Raw genomic sequence first — 18,644 nt, forward strand, 5'->3', positions numbered from 1 at the left:
TAAACCAGAAGTTTCCATTGAGAAGAGATGGCTGTATTTTGTTTAGATCAGGTGAAAGGGGCAGCAGAAGAACAGAATATATGTTTTTAAATAATCAAATAGCAGAGTTTCAAGGCAGGGCTTTGGCACCCTTCTAAGCAATGCTAGGCACATATTGTTAGAAAGTTGAAAGTACCCTCCGGGGTGGCTTGTGACAAGAGTTGGAGGATATCTGCACAGTACTTCAGGAATAAGCCCCAGTCCCACATGGAAGTGATTGTGGAACTGAGGTCTTTGTCCTTGGGGGAAGATGAAATCAAGATTGGATTAAGTTCCACAGTGATTAAAATTATTTTATACTAAGATGCTGAGCATATGCACTATACCTTGGTTATTTTTTCTTTAAATTGTCCTTCAAATATTGTGATCTCTTGATGTTAATATGTAATAGATTATAGTACTTCTCTATAAATATAGATCTATCAGTGGATAGTGAATTATAGTTAAATTAGTAATAACAAGTGACTTCCAGCTGACTCTGATGCTTGGTGCTGGTTCTTGTTGAGGGGATGTGAGTTGGCGACTTGACCTAGGATTTCATCAATGAATGCATACCAAGGAGGAGAAGAGGGAAAGGGGCCTTCAAGGCAGATGGCCCTGCTAGACTCTGGTTCCTTAAAGTGGTGGATGGGATGGAATGGAAGGTGGAATACAGCACATCTCAGCTTAAATGAAGGAGTGGGATATAAATTTTTAAGCTTATCAAGGAAGGAGAGAAGTGTTTCCTCTTTAGCTTTAAAAATTTTTTGAAAAAAATTTTAAAAAGCTTTTACTTCCGATTACCTTCGAAAGGTCACAACATTTTTATTCTGAAAAATGTGCTATTTTCTTAGGGAAATGAAATTCAGAAATAGTGAATAAAGATGATTGTTTTGGGCTCATCTTTTTTTTTTTTTTTTAGGGCCATACCTGTGGCATACCGAAATTCCTGGGCTAGGGGTCAAATTGTAGCTGCAACTGCCGGCCTACACCACAGCCGCAGCAACACAGGATCCCAGCTGCATCTGCAACATACACCACAGCTCATGGCAACACCAGATCCTTAACCCACTCAGCAAGGCCAGGGGTCAAACCTGCATCTTCATGGATACTAGTCACACTTGTCCACTGGGCCACAACGGAAACTCCTTTTTGGGCTCATCTTTCTCAGGCATAGAGGATTTAACATGTCTCTGGGTGAAGCGTCATGTCATCTCTATGTTTGGGCTCTCCTTGATGGGTCTGTTGTCAAGGGTCATTGATGTCAGGGAATTAAACTTATAATCACTGTAGGAAAGGAATCTGCAGGTTGGAAATCCTTGGCTTAAATCTGTCATATGGATAGGGGGCTGAGGCCACCACTGTCCACCTTCCATCTCCCCATATTACCTCACTCCTGCTCAGATGTCAGCCATTATTCTCCCAGACTCAATGCATGTTAAACTCTAGTGTGAGTTTAAGAAGGCTGCAAGTGGGTGTCCCAGAGTAGGTACAGTGCGAGAACTTTGAGAATTGTTTTTCTTTAGACAACTCATTTCGTTGAGCAAACAGTTGGACAAAGACTCACCATCTCCCTTGTTCCTTAACTCTTATCAGTGTTTCCAGAGGCTTATCTTTCAGGTTGTCCTTTTCGGGTGTCTTTGTGGCCCCTCTGTCCCCTACTCATAGTATACTTCCCTTCTGCATGGTTTAACACAGTCTTGTCCCCAGTTCTTTTTGGTGCCCTGTACTCTGTCTCCTTAAGTTAGGTGGATAATAAGTAGGTAGTGCTTTAACTCCAGTTAACTCTTCACTCATGACGTGGCAGATCTTCATTTACTAAAAACTAAGTGCATAATGCAGTGAGAATTAATTTTCTTCTAAAGACTACCTGGTCTGATATGTGAAGAAATGGATACCCCTTCTATGTCTTTGACTCTTTTGCAATATAATAAATCTGATTCTATTAAATTAAAACACATTTGCCCCTTCCTGACCCAGTTTTCATAAGAAAGGCTCCCCATAGATTTTATAGAAAATGCCTGAGGTGGTGCCATACAGGGTAATAGGTGGCTCACACATCATCTCTCTCTGATGCTCACATTTATCCTCTCTTATCAGGGATGGGGATTTTATTTCATCCCACAACATATAAAAAGTCTGTAAGCCCTCAGTCATAGAGTAGTCAGATTTTTCTCACACGTCCCTATGCATCCTGATTGCATATTTAGTGTACATTTTAAAGGTAGTTCTTTTGCTGACAAAGGGAAATTGAGACTGAAGCAATGACATAAACTGTCAAGACCAAAGGAAGAACTTGTGTGAAGTTTCTAACTTGTCATTTCTTTCTGGCTGGATATATCAGATCTTAGAGGAAATAGGCATGGTGGGATACTAGAGCAGAGTTATAAATTGCACAAGGCCAGTGTTACAGCATCCTTCTATCACAGCAGCTCTCTCATGTATGTTTCATTTCAAAGCTAGCACCTTTTTCAGATCAGCTCCTCAGGATATAAGCAGCAGGAGTGCAAATGCATGTGCGTGTGCATGCACACACACACACTCATATACACATACACTCCACCGTAAGGTAGTGTAACAGTAAAATGTTTTTCTCTGTACCCAACCTGCTTTCTTTCCTTTGAATCCTTATTTTATGCATTTCATCTTGCTTATGTAATCCGAAGGGAAATAGGCTATATACAAACAAATGCTGAAATGACTAAAATCTGACTTCACAAACACATGCAAAGTTATTTCTGGTGACAACTGCAATAGAGGCCCTCTTGATGGGACTAAATTGACTTTAATTTCTGTGTGATGAATGAATCTTAAACTGGATTATGTAGTCAATTTGGTTAAATTCTATGGCTTTAGTTAAATTTTCAAAGAGGAAAACTTAAGCATGCAAGTCAGCCAAGAGGCTTTGAGTTTGTATATATATCAGAGGGTAGGAATTTATTTCTCCCTGCTTCTATGAGGGGAAGAATCATCAGTTACTCCTGGTGTGTATTTATGAAATCAGAGTGCTGGTTACTAGCCAAGATTCCTTTTCAAAACCTGTGGAGAAGACTTGCAATGAGAGCCAAAACCTTTTGAAGAGGGGCATTGGATATGCCTCTTTCTATGAGTAAAAATAAATGTTGATTTCTCCCTAAGCCTATGTGACCAAAGATAATTCATCTCATTCCAATGATAGGATTTCCCTCCCTTCCTTCCCTTTCTTCCCTCCCTCCTTCCTCCCTCCCTCTTTCTCTCTCCCTTTCTTTCTCTTTCTTTCTTTCTTTCTTTCTTTCTTTCTTTCTTTCTTTCTTTCTTTCTTCTTTCTTTCTTTCTTTCTTTCTTTTCCTTCCTTCCTTCCTTCCTTCCTTCTTTTCCTTCCTTCCTTCCTTCCTTCCCTCTTTTGGGTACTATATAAACAACAACAAAAATCAGCTTGGAAGAGCTGAAAAATATAATTAACACCTCAAGCAAGTTGATTTCCTGCATCTCATTAAGCAGCTACATTCAGGCTCCTAAAAAAAAAAGACATTTGTGGAATATTTTCATTCATCAATTGTGTATTGACCACATTGGATAATTTATGCACTGCTTGTGGTTGGTGTGGTCATACAGCATGTTCAAGGCAAAGCACTCACTGAAGAGGGGAGAGGATTAATATGGTAGAGAAATAATTATGAGAGAGACATAGCAGTTGCTAAGACTGAGATATGAAAAAGCTGTCATGGGGTTCCAGAAGAAGAAAAGACCAGGAAGCTGGCAGTATAGTAGAGAGGGTGTAGGCACTGAAGTTAATGGACCTGGATTTGAATGCCAGTTGAGTTCCTTACTAACTTTGAGAATTCTCAGTCTGTTTCCCTCTTTGTACAATAGAGTTTAACATGCTCATATTTTGGGTTTGATAAGATTACTGAAGCATTTTTAATGTTCCTTAAAAAGTCCCTGGGACATGATAGGTTTTCAGTATGCAGCAATTGTTATTGTCATCATCCTTGTTATTAATATTGGTAATTTTTTGGTTGTTAAACATTGTAGTTTTACAGAGATGCTGATATATAAGCAGACTTTGTTGTATAGGTAGGATCTGGACATTCAGCATTTGGATGCAGTTCATTTTAGACAGAGGGTTCAGGTTAGTAAAATAAGTTTGAGGAAAAATATGGAGAGCATATATGGACAAAGAACATCTCAAATGAAAGCTGGGGGTTAGTAATGAATTTTACTTCATTTATTTTTGCTTTTGCTCCAACCTATTTTAAGAGTATAGTTGGCTGTAGAAAATCAAGCCGGAACACTTCAATGAGCATTCTGATTCCAATCTTTGCTATGGTCCACTACTTTTCACAAAGTGTACAACATTATTGGCTCAACTTTCCTTTCTCTTGAAATGCCTTCTCTCCAAATTCCATCTATCCTACTAAGTTCATCATGAATCACCAAGACTTCTATAATTCTCCCAGAAAAATTAACCTATTGCTTCTTTGATTCCCATAGCGCTATAGCTGCCCTTCCTCTGTGAACCCATATTTCTTTAGCACCATTGATGTATCAGGTCCTCTGCTAGGCATTGGGGAATCCCACCTTAAAAAGTCTCTAACTTCAGAAGTCTTACAGTCTAATAACCACAAACAAGTGAATAGATAACTCTAACACAGAGAACTATAAAAGGGTCAAAGAAAATTCTTTGGGATTGCTTGGGAGAGGCACTGAGCTCAGTTACAGACAGCTTCCTAGAGGATGTGTTGACTAATTTGTGATCTGAATGGTGAGTAGTTAACCAGTCCAAATCAGGTGAAGGACAGTGCACAGCAGGAAGCTACTCTAGGCTAAAGGTGGGAGCTTAATGAGAACAACGCAGCTCCCTTAACTCAGGGTCTTCATTATACTAAGCATTCAGTAGACATTTGTTGGATGAATGGGTTCTTAGGGAAAGAAACCAAGGCTGGTAGCTAGCTGGTGGGTGGCACCTTTTCCTTTGATATAAGGAGGCAGCTGCTGAAAGGATGAAAAGAGGGTAGACAGGAAATAAAAGAAACTTATGATTAACTTCACTTACTTCACAGAATCTGGCAGGCACATAACCGAAGTGAATTCATAGCTTACCATAAAGCTTGCTCTAGAAGGAGTGATGAATAAATGAATACTGTATTCATTTTTAAACATCATTTTGTGGCCTGTTATCAGCTAAGCATAATTCCTATGTAAAAAAAAGGAATAAAACATATCTTTTGGATCTAGATTTGGAGATCTTAGGGCTATTTTTATGAAACTTAGGAGAAAAGGAAAAGTGGGAGAAAGAAAATGTTCAAGTAGAAGGGGAAATAATTTAAGATGTCTTAGGAAAGTGAAAAATTAGAAAGAAAATTCCCTGACATTCTTACCAACACAAGCAAAATATTAAAATTCTACTTATTTTAAGGATACATACCCTTAGGATTGAAAAAAAAACAAATCTGTCCCGAATATACAATACTAGTTATTTAATTGTTTTAAATAATTGAATAAGTTAATGTGAAACAGGTAGACTTCATTAAAATATTACTGTTTGCTTACTTTCTGGATTCTCTGTCTAAAATGAAATATAGAAGTGGTCCATATAATAAAATTTCTGGGGAGGGAGATGCAGTTAAGAGAGTTTTTATTAGTATACAATAAGGACAATTATAAAGAACAACAATCTAATACCTTTGACAAAATGTTTAGCTGTATTTTTGACATTCCCAAGGACTGTAAACCATTACAGCAATTTCAGTATGCCTTTAGGAACCACTGGCATTCTGACTGATAATACCTTAAGTCAATTAAATTAGGATATCAAAGTTAATTTTCCACCAAATAACATGAAGAATCTTACTGTGTTTTTTTTTTTTTTTTTTTTTTTTTTTTTTTTTTTTTTTTTGTCTTTTTGCCATTTCTTGGGCCGCTCCCACGGCATATGGAATTCCCAGGCTAGGGGTCTAATCGGAGCTGAAGCCGCTGGCCTATACCAGGGCCACAGCAGTGCGGGATCGAGCTGCGTCTGCAGCCTACACCACAGCTCACGGCAACGCCGGATTGTTAACCCACTGAGGAAGGGCAGAGATCGAACCCACAACCTCATGGTTTCTAGTCGGATTCATTAACCACTGCGCCATGACGGGAACTCCCAAATCTTACTGTTTTTGAAAGGAGAATAGAAAGCATATAATATGACTTCTATTGAGTCACGAGAAAGGATTCTTGGAATCCCCATTTTCTGTGTTCCATTGAGCCAGACATATCAGGAGTGACTGAATAATTGTAAGGGCTTAAATATGTAGTTGAAAGAGCATTACCTAACTTCTGAAGAGTCACTGTTTTATGTATTATTCACCAATGGAGAGAGGTCTCATTTAAATTTGCATCTGTAACTTTGTGAATCACTTTTTTTAATATTCTTTGCAAAATTCATACCTTTTGTTGATTACTTTTAATAAAACAAATGTTTCTGTACCCATGAATTTCCAGCATCACCAGTTTGTACAGTTGAATGATTTTCTCAATGACCACAAGTAAGAATGGAGAAGGAAAATAGTTGGATTTATTCAGGTTTGGGGATTTGCCAGGCATCTGCTATGGAAGAAAATGGAACAGATTGTGGAAAGAGAATTGGCAAGAAATTGGAGGAAGTGAAGGACCAGGGATTCTGCATTAAATATGGAAGGTTGTGTATTTAAGAGAAAAGTCAATATATAGACAAGAAAAAGGGGAGTCAGGGTCTGGAGGATCCTGTAAAGTCAGGTAACTAATAGAGCTAGAAGAATGGGAGTTTTAGTGTGAGATGTTTGGACTGAAGATTTCAGAGGAAGACATATGTATTCGTTTTCTCATCTTGTCCAACAAATTAGCCACAAACAGTGACTTAAAGTAACATGCATTTATTATTTTATAATTTCTGTGGGTTAGGAGTCTGGGTATAGCTCAGCTTGTTCCTTTTAAGCTTGTTTCCAGTATCCTACAAGGCTGTAACGAAGGTGTCATCCATGCTGCCTTTTCATCTGGAGGTATGACTGGGGACGAAAACACTTCAAAGCTCACTCAGGTTCTTGGTAGAATTCATTTCCTTCCAGTTGTGGGACCCAAAGGCCCAGCTTGTTGAAGGCTTTCTGCTGGAGGCCATTTTCAGTTGCTGGAGGCAGCCCACAGTCCCCAGAGGTCCTTACCATGTAGACTTTCCACCATGGCTGCTTATTTTACCAAATGAGCAAGGAGAATTTCTAGGTTGTGTCTGCCAGCAAGATGGAGCCTTCTGGATCTTAATATAATCAAGAGAGTGGCATCCCATCATCTTTGCCATGTTCTGTTGCTTAGAAGCAAGTCACAGTTCCCAGCCACACTCAAGATGAGGAGATTACACAAAGGCATCCACACCTGGGCATGGGAATCATGGGAGACCACCTTAGAGCCTGTCTGCCACAATGTATAATGCCAAAAGATCAACTGATTGCTTTGCCCTCATGTAGAGGCAGTAAGTGATTGATCCTTATTGGCCAGAATATCATTTGAATTGTTCATACATAGGAATTGGCAGGATTTCAGGACGTAGAGAATGGAGAGAACTGAAGAAGAAATAGGGGGAAGGAGTACTTATGATTTGAAAGTCTGTTAGAAATTAGTGCTGGTGGAATGGAGACATTCTGATTAATTTTTGCTAAAGAGGAGCATAAATTCACAACTCCTTAACCTTATAACCAACTTGCTATTTTAGGTAAATTCCTAAAATAAAACTTCACATATGTGTGAAATTTATCTTACTGAGAGGGTTAACTAGAAAATTTGACTTGGATAGAACATAAAATGTTTATTTTTATAATTTTGTTTTTAACTGCATAATAAAATACATTCTTAGTAACATGGCAATATTTTAGACTTTAACTCTATAAACTGAATTTTATGGTTGAAATGAATGATGCAGATTTGAAAAAAACACATTAAGTTTGAAATGCGGGTCCTCTGTTCGTAACATTCTTTTATTCCCAAAGGCCGAAATACTCTAAAATTCATTTACAAGCTATTTGCCCCAAAGAGCAGCTCTCTTTTGCAAAATGGACTGCTTACTTCTTAGCTATCCTTTCTTTTTTTTTGTACAGTAATAAATTGCAACTTTGCAGGCAGAACCTGAAAAACTGAGCTTTAATTCATGTAAATATTTTTATTAAAATAAGTCTGGTAAAACCTTTCAAAGATTATTCTTCTGCTGGTTCCCTCTGTTACACTCCAGACCATGATTTCTCTACCCTTGGGTATAATCATCCTTCTTCCTCCTAAAGTTAGAAGGGACACTGAATTGTGGTAAAAGCAGTGAATCTGGCCACCCCCCTGACTTCTTATTAGCTGGGCGATGCTAAGAAAAATACTTAAACTCTCTGGGCCTCAGGCTCCTCATCTGTACAGTGGGTTTTTGTGAATATAACATGTGATTATGAGCATTAACAGAGCTGAGTATATAATAAATGTCCAGTTAGTGTTAGCTACTATAATCATAACTTCAGGGTTAATTATTCTCTTCTCTTTTTCTTGCCATCAACAAATTTTCTGATCATTGCCCTATAGTGGTTCTTATATATAATTCTTTTGGTTCTTTTTCTCTGGAGAACCCTAATACCCAGTACATACTGCTGATTTGGAAACTATGTTTCTAGATTTTTCACATACCCTCATTGCAATTGGTTATAGGCATCCAAAACTAATCAATTGTTGAGGTCTTTAAATTGCTCCATACCTCCACTCTGTTTATTATCTTAACTTCTATTTGTTTGAGAAATAAGATGGAAATTTGATTATCTCTTATAATGAGACTTACAGTCTGGAATACGATGCTCAAAAAAGTAATGGGCTTTTAAAGCTCTTCCTCATGATTCCTAAGCCTCTATTTGGACTAAATGGAAATTCCAGAGACTCCTGGAAATTTGCATCTTAAAAGCTTTAATAATGGTTAACTCTATTCAGAAGAATTATTCACTAACCTCCACTTTATTCCCTAGGTCGGATACTGAAATATAAAGTTATTGCCTGTTAGTCACATAGCAGACTGGGCACGTATGCCTCTTTCAGCTATAGCAGCTTAATTCTGCAGGGTCAAGTAGTTGTAACTGAAATTGAATAAATATGGAATATTAAGACACTACGACTTGTATTTAAATCATAGAACTTACACTTTACGTGGACATCGTTTATAAAAAAAAAAGCAGCATAGCAAGGAGGCTTTCTCCTTTGATACCCTCGAGGTTAATATTTTAGAATCTCATGATACATGGCTGGCTAGTTTCTGAAAAGAAAAGAAAGAATAAACCGGTAATAGTAATTTATCATTCTTGACATTTTCTTTTCAGTTTAATTACTGCTGAGCACCAGAACTGACACTTAATAAAAGTAGGAAGCATTTAAAAATCCTCCTAGACAATTCCCACCTTATAGGAGGATTGGAAAGCTACAAGATACACCTGACCACACCTATTATTTTATTTGGTCCCCCAATTTTAAAGTGTACTGTTACAAAGCTTTAAAGAGAATGGACTTAAGGAACAGTAATGTGCTGATAGTAAGACACCCGCTTCAGAGACTCCACAATGTCTTTAATTTTTTAAAGATATTTCTCATCTTGTTCTCTTCTCTTCTTATTAGGGGAATGTGGAAACCTGTGGCCAAAATCAGAGGAAAGCTTCTCTGTTCCCAAGTAGCTTGTCTAATTTCAAATATTCTGAAAAACTCATTTTTTAAAAAAATCTCTTTTTGCCTGACTGTAAAGTAAGCCCAGAGGGTGGAGTATTGGGGGGAGGGCAGAAGCCATAGCCCAGAACAATGTAACATGATGGGACCTGGAGATTTTCCAGTTCCGAATTTCTCCCCATCACCTCTCCTGATGCCAAAAATTCATTTCTTCTGAACATTAATTTTTTTTTTCAGGCATTCAGAATCTCCTATTAAAAGTACCCTGTTAGGGGATCATTAGCTTGTCTTATGGCAAGGCCCCTAGGGTATAGAACAGGAATAGGAAGGAGAGAATCTCCAAGAAGAGGATTAAGAAAGATAAAGAACCCTTATTTATTTAACTCTCTATTATGTGGCAGGCATCTTTCCTGGAACTTTCTCAAACGCCTTCTTATACAAATTTTCCAACAGCCTTGTGACTCAGGTACAGATGCAGAAACTGAAGCTGAGGGAAATCCAGTGATTTTCCTGAGGTCACACAGAAAGTTAAAGAAAGTAGGAGTGACCAAGGATTTGCATAATCAAGATATCTTCCCTGCCCATGGAGTAGTACTAAGGCTTATTTTACATGGTAAACCATTCCTAGATCACTGCAGTAACTGGCAATAGCATCAGACATCCCCAAGACCTGGAGCTTAATGAGGAGTTCCTGTCATGGCCCAGTGGTTAACAAACCCAATTAGGGTCCATGAGGACGGGGGTTCGATCCTTGGCCTCACTCAGTGGGTTAAGGATCTAGCGTTGCTGAGCTGTAGTGTAGGTTACAGATGTGGCTTGGATCCTGTGTTGCTGTGGCTGTGGTGTAGGCCGGCAGGTGGTAGCTCTGATTAGACTTCTAGCCTGGGAACTTCCATGTGCTGAGGGTGTAGTCCTAAAAAAAAAAAAAAAGAAAAGATGTTACTGGGAAGAAAAGCATACTGGGCCAGTATCACAAAGCCATCCTTAGAGTTGTTGAAAAAAAGGGGGAGGGCATTTGAATGTTTCATGAATGAAATGGTGGTGATCTCAACTGGCTTTCTGCTTTAAAAAAAAAAAAAAAGAGAGAGAGAGAAAAATCCCTGAAAGGTAACACTACATTATAGCTTAAAAAACTTGGAAAGATAATACAAAATATTCTTCAAGTATAAGAAGTATAAGCATAATTTACAAATTTAACACCAGAAACAACCATATCAAAACCTATGAATTAGCAACAAAAGATCTGGATTAGATATGGTAAGAAAATGATGCTCAGGAGAAAGAAATCAATTTCCATTAGTCAAATTTCATAGATTAAATGAAGGAGCACACTAGATAAAAAAGTAAAAGTTGATGTAATTTGAAACAACTCAACTATTTAAAGACACTCTACACAGTTACAAAATAGTCATAAGATTTGGGGGAAAATAATAAAAAGCATAATTATATTAGAATTGAGCATTGTTGATATCGTGGAATTAAGCATCAATTAAATAATGAAAAATATTTAGTGAGCTCTAGTTAAATGCTCAACATTTCAATTCTGTTTGACAACTATCCCCCCTCCAAAAAAATATGTAGGATGTAAGCATGCAATGCACCAGATAGCTGGGTGCTATCTGGGACAAAGGCAGAAATAAATGGCCCCAGTCCCCACTCTAGGAGTTCGCAATTAGTGAGTAGTTTGTAGTAAGTACAGATACATGTACTTACATCTTTATTGTCAAGTAGAGTGTGGGAACTGTTCTGAGAGTTTAAGACCTTGTGCTATGGCAAGCTTGCAAGGGAGAGGTTAACATTCCCTGGTGGTATTAGTTATGGTATTTGAAGAAGAGAAGAGAGTGGGGATGTGACCCATGTCCCCAGATCACCTACAGCCTGGTTGGGACAAGCTGACACACTGGACGTAGACTTTGATTCAGACAGACTTGTTCTGCCTGTGGGGAGACAGATCAAGACAACTAATTCTATGCTTTTCCCCATTTCTTCTCCTTGTGACTTGAGATTCTCCCAACATTATGGTATTATAGTATCTACTTCAGTTTTAAGGACAAGAAGCTGAGATGATTTGTCTGGGGACCACAATCATTTGGACTCCTGTTTAAAGTCATCATAGGTAAATTTATACTAGATGTTTAAAACTGTCTTGGGCAAAATGCACTGTAAGTGATCGGAAGAAGAAGATAATATAAGAATACTTATAAACAAAGGAAAAGAAAACAATCCTTCCCTCAAACCTATTAGAAACTCACACAGACACATTGATTAACAGCATATGGTAATGAAGCTTCTGACCCTTCATCAGCTACGCTATGAGCGAGTTGTTTCCCCTGGTTGTGATGCTATGCTGGGAATCATATACATTCTCTTTCCTTCCTCTGCATATTCTTAGCAACAGGCTGAGTCCAAATATGTGAACCAGAGAAAAAAATCTGGCCCGTAATTTCTGAGAAGAATCATGAAGCCACCTGTGTGCTTACTGTGTGCCAGGCACAGTTACAGGATGGAGGGATGTATCTGTCACAAGGCAGACAAATCTGCTCCCCTCATAGAATTTGCCATGGGATGGCGGGGGAGGAGGGAGGCTGGCCACAACAGGCAAATGACAGTTGTGTCTGTGACAAGGGCTTGATGAGGGAAATAGATAGAAGCACTGAGATGAGGTATCTAATCCCAGAAGTGAGGTCCCAGCTATGTCCTAAAGAACAAGAAGGAGGCAGGGATGTTTCAGGCAGGGGAACAGCATGCATAAAGAAGTTAGAGAGAGTATAGTGTGATGGGGAAACAGAGTCCAAAGTGGGCAGCTGCAGAGGGTGAGGCTGGAGAGGTAAGTGGGACCAGATCTTGAAGGGCTCAGTTTTTTCCCTGAAATCTTCTAGACCTTAGCTCAAGGAGGTAGGCATTTGATAGTTATTTTCTTATTCTGTGACATCTTTCTCATGATCCTGCTCCATCCTGTGGCTGAGACACAGCTGAGAATGAGGCTGAAGGTCTCTAGGCTCTATTCCCTATAGTCTAAGTAAAGTGGCCATTTCTACGGGTCATGAGAATCAGCTTGAAATTTGGATCAAGGTAGGTGTTTTAAGGGTATTGTTTTGTGCCTGGTTCAGTACAGTGAACAGAATAATTATGTTTTTGAGGAGTTATGAGTTTACAAACTATAAGTTTGGAAACTTTCTTTGAGGGTGGGATTGTGACATAACTTTTCAGAGAACTAAGGGGATTGATAGAGATTGCACTATAGTTTCCCACTGCAAGTAATTTCTTGAGGCCCTCTTTTTTGGCTGTTTCATTCATGTGGGATTATAGGGACCACCCTAGGTGTATTTCCAAACTGACCTGGGAATACTGGTGCTCTGTGAGGTAAATTTTTTTCACATACATGTGTGTGGGGCAGCGGGGAGAAGTGGGTGGCTCGTTAGAAGACTCTTTCACTTGCTGGACAACAGTGTGGGTGTAGTGATCTTATAGGGACTCTGCTTTACAGAGGGGCAAAGTTCAGTTGCTAACTTGATATATGAAGTCATAAAATACGATCCAGTTTATTCTGTTGGATTGGAGATGCCTTTTTATGAAGGAGGAAAAGTAGCTTTTCTTGAATGGGCATGAGACTCACTCCACTGTTAGATTAAATGTGTCTTTCTTCTAAGGTGACTGATGTGACTGAACTGGTAGTGAGGTCCAGTTCAAGAATCGGAAGAGAAGTTCGGCTTTCAGCAGCCATTGAAAGACTTCATACTTTTGTAACTGCTTGGGAGGGGAGGTGATTCAGTATGAAAACTTAAGAAATCCTGGCTGTCATTCATTCCAAGTCTCAGGAAGTGAGCAGTCCGGGGGCAGACTGTTCTGGGTGTTCATCCCATCTCCATTTTCCAGTCTGCTTTACTAACTATTTTGAGGGCGGCAATATGTCTAGCTGGAAAAAAAAAATCTACACATTTCCAAATCTCTTTTGCACCTAGGGGAGGCCATGTGATAGAATATTGGCCCATGACGCATATACTGAAGTGTGGGATTTCTGGAAACACTTTTGTTTTCCTGCTACAGATGCTGTGCTTTCTGGATTTTCCATCCTCTCCTTCTTTACGCCTGGAATACAGACTTGATATTTGGACATCAGAGACAATTAGGGAAAGGCCAGGAGAATCACAGAGACCTTGGCCATGAAATCTTTGAGCTGCTTAACCATGACAGTAGCTGCTACCTTCAGACTTATTATTATTAATAACAAACCTCTATGCATGTAAACCACTGTAGGCAGCTCTCTTGACTTGCAGACAAAGCCAATTCTTAATTGACACAGATGCCTTCAGGGATGATGGTGGCAAGCAGCAGAGGGATCCCAGAGCATTCCTCTAGGACATGACTCTGCAGAGATCTGCTGACTTTAGATGCCTTTGCTCAGGAAGTACCGTAACCGTGAGAGTGGTACACAGTCTGTCACAGTCATCCATATGCCAAGATATGCCTCCAGCATCATCTCTTCACCTGACTTGAACCTGGATGTATGAATCTCTGAGAACTAGTTTTGTTGTTTTGTTTTTTAAATTATGGCTAACCAAAGAGTGACATTGTATCCTACAGACTTTTCTTGGCCTTATTCTTTTTCTTGTTATAAGGGACCAGATGGGAGAAGAGGGAAGCTGAATAAACCTGTGCCTTTATTAATTAGTTAATTCTTTAAATAATTATTCATTGCCTAACATTTTCCAGGCACTGTGTTAAGCATTGAGGACATGATGATGAACAAACACGAAAGTCACTGCCTCAGTCTTATGCTCTAGACTCAGAACAAAATTGTTACCATAATAAATGCCTGCAATGAGAGAGGTACAGTTTTAGATGCATCATACTCACCATATTACATAATCTTCATGACAAACTTATGAAACAGATACTACTAGCTTTTTAAAAAAGAGATTTTAAAATAAAAATGAGCACCAGAGAGATTTTATAATAAAAATGTTACTATTGCTGGTAGGTGAATGGAGTTGGGATCTTACCTGACTTCAAGAGTTACAGACTTAGCCAACTTGGAAAGCCCCAATGGCTCTGTTTTGTTAGGGAGTATATGACCTGGTTGGTACTGTCTTAGTGAGTGATGGGAATAGAGAAGCTTAGGTGGTGTTTCCAGAGCTAAGCACATGTTTGAAATTATATCATTTCCAGAGAGAAACAGATTGGTGCTCAATTTTAGGAATCATGTATGTGGTCATCCAAATAAGTCAGTGAGTATTGAAGTTGGGGAAAATAACACAATCTAAAGTGTAAGCTCTTTGAGCTTAAGAGCTGTATCTCATCTCTGCATTCTCAGCACGTAATATAATGGTTTGGTAATAGGAGGTAATCAGTACATGTTGAATTGGATGAATTAACTCCAGACTAAGAGTAGGAATTTTCAAGTTCCCATTATACCAAATATTTTTTGAATGCCTTTTATATTCCAGATATGTGATGGGTGCTGCATCAGTAGGGGATCTGATTTCTGCCCTTAGGGAGTTCATTACTTCATCACACCTCTCTAGTCCTCAGAACTAGAGGATGAGATATCATATTATAGATATCATAACAGACAGTACATCTACTAAGCATCATTTCACAGCTGATGGCCATTGATGATTCCTAAACTGCATCACAAACCCTCAGACCAGGTGAAATCCAGAGATTGGCTTTAGATAAGAAGGTGTGCCTGAGTGAGTCTCAGACTCTTAGATGCTCTTTAAGCCTTCATAAATGAAGATAGTCTGGATCCTTGATAAAGAATCTTAGAAAATGGTAGAGGAAGGGTATATAATAACAATAATATTAACAATATTTATTGTTTATTAACTGCTGTATGCCTAGCAATATAATTTTTATTTAGTTCTTAATCCTATAAAGAAGTTTTGTTCCTATTTTAGAGGTAGAAACCAAGCTTAGATAGGTTAAAATATTTTCCCCAAATTATACTGAGACTAGCTGGTAGAGCTGATTCAAATCTAGGTTTGCCTTACTTCAAAGTTGTTACTTTTAACTGTTGTATGGGGTTGCCCTCTTAGGTTGACATTGCAACTCTTGCAGAGGGGTCTCGGTATCTTTCAATTGTAACATATAAGTAGATTTTTTCCCTCTAAAATGTTATTTGAGAATGGTTCACTTATAACATTCTGGAGCCAATTCTCCAGGGTCACCCCTTAAGAGTACAGGGCCTAGGACTCAGCTTGAATGGACTGATGGCATCAAGGGTCTCTTCCGAAGCTGCAGGATCTGGTGGTTGAGATGCCCCCTCCTTTACTGCTAACATTTAAAAGAATTATGTTTAGGAAGGAGATTGCTCTATTGACCGATTAGAGGCAGGAGTGATGCATTGGCGGATGTTCCATTCTAGATGAAGGGTCAGCACCCCCAAAAGCTCAGGCTGATTGTATTGGACTAAAGTTGTTGGTGACTGGATGGATATTTAGTAAAGAAAATGGCTACTAATTACGGGCTCCTCTGAACTTATCTTTCACTTCTGGGGTAAAAAGAAAATTGTACCAGGGCCAGCATAGTGGCATTTTCTAATTATCTGGAAGTTGTGATTTAGAAAAACTTATTTATATATTTAAGAAACGTATGGTAAACATGTACTGTGAGTCAAGTACTGTGCTAAGTTCCACAGAGGAAAGGAAACGAATATTCTCAACATTTAACCATGTTACAGTATAGGGGAGACAGAGGTTGAAAAATAATTATGTTTAAATATTAAAATGGATATTGTTCATATCTATCTATCTATCTATCTATCTATCCATCTATCCCAAGTGCTATGAGAACCTTCTGCCTTGAGAAGGCTTCCTGGAGGAGGTGACATCTGTTTTGGGTCCTGGAGGATGGATAGAGGTGCAAGTAGGCAGTGAGAAGGAAGTGGATAGAAAGAGGCTTCCTTTGCAGAGAAGACATCATGAAGGAAGGTACCAGGGCGTTCAAGGCAACAGATATGTTGAGAATGATATGATAGGTATCTGCCCTATGTATGACCCAGGCTGCAGCTCAGGTATCTTCCCCTTGGGCCAGTTGGAGCAAAGGACCTTGTGTTCCTGTCAGTTTCTTTAGGAGATGCAAGCCAGCAGGCTTGGGTGGATGGGGAACATCGTATCAGGGAGCCTAAGCAATAGGTAAAGATCAGGACTAAGGGTTAATAAGGCCAAAGCAAGAACAGGTTGGGGGATTGGTTATAACAACAGAGTGAGGCACCAGATGCCAAGAAAAGAAGTATATTCAGACCAGCTCAGGCTTGATAATCTGAGATCAGACAAGAGCAGATAAGGCAGACTCCAGGTTAGTGTCCCACAAGAACTACAAGATTCTTACTCGTACTAACATTTAACACGGATATCACAAGTCTTTCCCCATTTCTCAGTTGCTTATCTTAGACCATAAAGGGGTGAATCTATGAGGGTTTGTGAATCTATGCTCTCCTATAATGAAGTCTGCATTTTTTACATTCTCTCAGAGAGTTTCATTTAGTCTGTTTTATAATACATTTAATCTTAAGGGAAAATTAGAGCAAGCTGGCTGGGTTGTCCTCTAGGCTAGATGGAGACTCGGTCCTCAGCATCCTTAGAAACCTTTTTATAAGAAAGCTTTCCAAGGCTAAATATTGACACCATCTCACTCACCCTATTCCAGCATCTTGATTGAGATTCTTGTGACCAGTGATACTAATTTGAGTCTGAGCCTGGATGGGGATTACATCTGTAGCCTTGATTCCAGAATTCTGCCCTAATTGTACTAATCTATTCAGTATGGGCATCTTGGCTGAGTCCAAGGGAAAGGTTAAAGAATGTTGCCAGCTATTCAGGCACAACTGGACTCTTTATCTTCTTTATGGTTGGCTCATTCAAGTGTGTTGTTTTCCTTTGACTTATCCTGGTAGGAGTCCATCCAGCGTGGTGTTTTGATGATGTGGCCTGTCCTTGAGAAAACCAGCTTATTTACTCTAAAAGGGGTATGTAAAAGTGAGATGATACATTTCCTATGATCCTTTGAAAATGAGGGAGGGCATATTTTTAAACCAATGCCATTTGCAACAACATGGATGGAACTAGAAAGTCTCATAATAAGCGAAATAAGCCAGAAAGAAAAAGACAAATACCATATGATATCACTTATTTGTGGAATCTGAAATATGGAACAGATGATTCGATCTAAAAAAGCAGAAACAGATCATGGCTAAGGAGAGCAGATGTCAGGTTCTCAGGCAGGAAAGGGGGAGGAGTGGGATGGATGGGCATTTTGGGGGTTTTGGGGTGCAAACTGTTGCAGTTAGAATGGATGGGCAATAGCACCCTCCTATGGAAATGTGTGGGATTGGGTCACTTTGCTGTACAACAGAACTTGAAGAAACATTGTAAATCAACTATACTTTAATTTAAAAAATAATAATTGAAAAAACCCTCACATCAAAAAATCAGCTGTAAGGTCCTTTTTCCTACAGATACTCTAAGGAACCCTTACCTTGGAAATAGCCTGTTATATCTTTATCTGCTTGTCATCTGTCTTCTGTTTCACAGATAATCTCTGTAGGTGACTTAGAAAAACATCTCAGCTTTTTCCCTTTTCTGTAGACTATCACTGAGATAATATTTCTTCTAGGTTTTTATCCTATTTGGGAGTGATTATCATTTATCTCCATAGGTTTTGAGATAATGTCTTTCCTTTTCCCATTTTCTATTCTTTCAAAAGTATTTCCCCTTATTCTTATATAATTTAACAAATTATATCTCATCTTTACTTATGCTTCCTTTTTCAAATTTAAGTCTTTGCTGTCTCTTTGCAAGCTCTCTTTTCAGTGCTTTCATAATGATATTGAAATTTTAGAAGTAATTTACATTACTTCCTCTTATAGCATTGAAGCATACACAGATATTTCAAGGGCAAAGGAAGTTCTTGTGGACTATTTTAAAATATGCTCTAATTTTCCTGATTTCTACTTAAAA

This window comes from Sus scrofa, chromosome 5 (genome assembly GCF_000003025.6).
Source record: "Sus scrofa isolate TJ Tabasco breed Duroc chromosome 5, Sscrofa11.1, whole genome shotgun sequence".
Classification (NCBI taxonomy): domain Eukaryota; kingdom Metazoa; phylum Chordata; class Mammalia; order Artiodactyla; family Suidae; genus Sus; species Sus scrofa.